Source organism: Lucilia cuprina, chromosome 5, assembly GCF_022045245.1.
Source record: "Lucilia cuprina isolate Lc7/37 chromosome 5, ASM2204524v1, whole genome shotgun sequence".
In the NCBI taxonomy this organism is placed as follows: Eukaryota; Metazoa; Arthropoda; class Insecta; order Diptera; family Calliphoridae; genus Lucilia; species Lucilia cuprina.
The window spans coordinates 48779323-48783444 of record NC_060953.1 but is presented as its reverse complement, the minus strand read 5'-3'; the positions used below and the strand labels follow the sequence as shown (position 1 = coordinate 48783444).

Genomic DNA, 4122 nt, shown 5'->3' with positions numbered 1-4122 from the left:
TATAGACTAGACTATAGACTAGACTATAGACTAGACTATAGACTAGACTATAGACTAGACTATAGACTAGACTATAGACTAGACTATAGACTAGACGATATACTAGACAATATACTAGACTAAATAGTAGACTATAGACTCACTGCTGTGCTAAAGAACTAAAACTTAAATATAGGCTTCAATCTATTTATTGCAACATCCTTTGCACTTTTCACCGAAAAACCGAAAGCAAAGTAAAAGTTTTTTGTTTTTCCGTTATTTTGATTTTCTTACAAATAACTTGTGACGGAACGACTACTTTCTTATATATGTAAGTATTTTTGCTTTAATACGTTTAGTTGTTTTTCACACTTTTATTTTTGACATATTTTGCAGTTAGAAAAACATGCATTTGCTTTTAGAATACATTACGAAGAATTTACCGCAACATAATACACGGCATGACAGAACAAACAGTAACTAACAAAAAGCAGGCAAACCATTAAAAAAAGAAAAATAAATAAAACAGTTTAAATTAAAAAAAATACAGGATTATAATATTGTTAAATTATTGAAAATAGTTAAATTATAAATTAGTTAAATTATTAAATTAGTTAAATTATTTGAAAATAGTTTTTTTTATTTTTGCACTCCACTGTTTGTTTAAACAACTGTATGACGGATGTGTCACAATATGGTTCTTTACTTTTAAGTGATTCATAAATGAAAATGTATATTTTTGTGATGAAAGAAAAAAAAACACTGGCTCAGGGGTTTTTTCATTCGCCTCTAATTGAAATTCTTCAGTGTGAAATTATGAGGCAAAAAATTGTTGATTCACACCTTTTATTTCGTTTCAAAGTAAAAACCACAAAAGTTTTATTAAAATTCAATAGTGAATAAGTTTCATTAGTTTGTTATTTATAATAAAAAGAGAGCCATTGTCTCTTTATAGAAACATATTCTATAAAGTGAAAATTTGTTGAAAATTTTCTATAAAATCGATAAAGGAAACTTATTGAAAATTTTCTGTTCAAAATTTATGGAAAATTTTATATTTAAAATTTATGGAAAATTTTCTATTAAAAACTTATTACAAATTTAAAACAAATTTTCTTTAAAAAGTATTTTTTTGTAAATTTTCTACAAAAAAAAAATTTTGTAAGTTTTCTAAAATAAGACAATTTTTTGAAAATTCTCTTATAGACTAGACTATAGACTAGACTATAGACTAGACTATAGACTAGACTATAGACTAGACTATAGACTAGACTATAGACTAGACTATAGACTAGACTATAGACTAGACTATAGACTAGACTATAGACTAGACTATAGACTAGACTATAGACTAGACTATAGACTAGACTATAGACTAGACTATAGACTAGACTATAGACTAGACTATAGACTAGACTATAGACTAGACTATAGACTAGACTATAGACTAGACTTTAGACTAGACTATAGACTAGACTATAGACTAGACTTTAGACTAGACTTTAGACTAGACAATAGACTAGACTATAGACTAGACTATAGACTAGACTATACCTTAGACTATAGACTAGACTATACCTTAGACTATAGACTAGACTATAGACTAGACTATAGACTAGACTATTGACTAGACTATTGACTAGGCTATAGACTATAGACTATAGTCTATATATTAGACTAGACTGTAGACTGGACAATAGGCTGGAATATACTATAGACAATACAATATTATGTTATATCGTTTAGAGAGTTAGAGATTTTTCAATAAATCGTCACCTGAAATGCAAAAAGACAAAAAGTATTAAGTCGACTTTTGGATAGAAAATGGTCAACATCTTTAAAATACATGTTGTCGCCAATTTTTAGTATTCTATTGTCAAAAATTCCAATTTTATTAACATGAAATTCGAAAGGGCGTAACATCAATTTAGTCATTTCCACATGTCAGAAAGTCTTCAAAAGCAACATGGGCTCTTTGCATGTCAAATGAGGTCCGATCATTACAAAAGTCGGTAATGTCATTAAAAGTTCTATAAAACTAAGTTTTGCGACTTTTGTTGACATAATAGAACCTTTAACTTAATTATGAGCCCAAAGGGGTACGGGGGTACGGTTGTATGGGGGCTAGGCGAAATAATGGACCAATTTTATCCTTGGGCCAAAAAAAGAGTGTGTGCCAAATTTCATCAAGTTATCTTGAAAATTACGACTTGTACCTTGCGCATAAGGTTTACATGGACAGCCAGCTAGACGGACATAGCTTAATCGACTCAGAGAATTCTAAGCCAATTGGTATACTTTAAGGTGTGTATAGAACGAATATTTTTGTTTGTTACAAACATCAGCATAAACTTAATAACCCTCCCCACTAAAGTGGTGTAGGGTATAAGTATACTCTAAGTCAATTTACCGAGTAATGTGAAGATGACCCTGCTTGTTGTTGTGTATCAGTGTAGTAAAGTGTAGCAGAACAGATTCGGCATAGCCGAATATAACTTGATTTTTACAAAATGTGTCCTTTGGCCTTTATAAAAATAAAACTTTTTTTAATTAAAACACCCTGGCTTTTATCCTTACGTTTGTAGTTAATTTAAAATTAAAAAGTAAGCTTTTTATATAGATTTATTTCCATCATATTAAAATTAACCTTTAGCGTTTTACTTTGGAAAAAAGCAACACAATACAACGCAGTTAAAAATAAACTTTTTATATATAAAAAAAGAAAAACAGTAGCAAATGAATGAAATAAAATTTATATAATTTTTTGACTAAAAGTGCATAATTTAAATAATTTATGAATTGAGAAACATTTACAGGAACTTCTTTTAATTAAAAACTATTTTAGGGCTTAATAAAAAGCATTTTACCCAAAAGCAGCTACAGTTTGCTTATTTAGTCCGTTTTATGCAAAATAACGAAAAAAAAAAACAACAACCATGAAATTCTTTCACTTCCTCTCACTTCAGTTCCTTTGCCTGTTTGCTACTCTCTTGCTCTACAACTAAAATAACAAACTTTATCCTTTAACATTTTATGGTCGTAGTTCCCCTATTTTTTTTTTTTTTTTGGCATTTATGCATGATGTTTGGACGCTGGATGGATGATGATGATAAAAACTATATGCAGAAAAACGAATTTGTGAAAAACAAAATAAAAATTAGCAAAATATTTTTAAACTGTTAAAACTGTTATTACTTTAATGCAATCACATGCTAACAGACAGACTCTTAACGCAGCAATAGAACGGGTTTGTCTATACATTTTTTAACCCAGTTGGGGATATTTTGGGTAATTTTTTGCATGATACGTACAATAACTTTTCATAAGACCTCCTCTGACAAAAGTGTTGCCAGTTCGGCAGGCAAAGTTTAAGGATAAGATTAGATTTTTACATAAATTAGATAAAATTTTTTGGGAAATTTGTTGATAATTGAAAGTCTAAATGAAAAACATTTATTAAATTTAAGAACGTCCTGTAATTCTCTCTACAATCTACTGAAGAACTTATAAAACTTGTCTTGACTACTTACTCTAATCGGTACAGACATTAAGAAAGAGCTAAACACAATATTCACTAAAATAGCATAAAGTGTTATAATACTACGGACTCATACATGATTTCCAGTCTGTCTGCTATGCAAATACCCTGCAGTTTAAAAAGTCAACATTCAGTACAACGACATCTTAATAAAGAATAGACAAGCAACAAAATTGATTATTATTCTCTCGTCCCCTCCACAGAAGTTGTAATTTAAATAAAAAAAAGTACACGTTCATGTTAAATTTATTCGACCAAATACTTTAAAAACGATTTTGAATCCTCGAACTACAGGGCAAATGTGTAATGATATTTGTTTAAAAGTGTATGTAGTTTCAGTTCTTTAAAGTCTGTGTGTTTTCAAGCTAAATTGCAAAATTGTCCCATGAAAATGTTCATACATACTTATTCTTTATAATGTACACATATTTAGAATGTACAGTGGGTCCATAATGGGGAAATTTCAAAGTTCGAATAAAATCGCATTTTTCTGTATTCTAGACTATAAACTAGACTAGACTAGACTATAGACTAGACTATAGACTAGACTATAGACTAGACTATAGACTAGACTATAGACTAGACTATAGACTAGACTATAGACT

General features: G+C 29.2%; 1 protein-coding gene across 4 annotated transcripts in view; it reads left to right on the top strand.

Annotated features, from left to right (window-relative positions):
* The window catches only part of LOC111681667 (protein alan shepard-like), a 150340-nt gene that overhangs the window by 47625 nt on the left and 98593 nt on the right, over positions 1 to 4122 (top strand). The gene's annotated exons all lie outside the window — the stretch shown is intronic.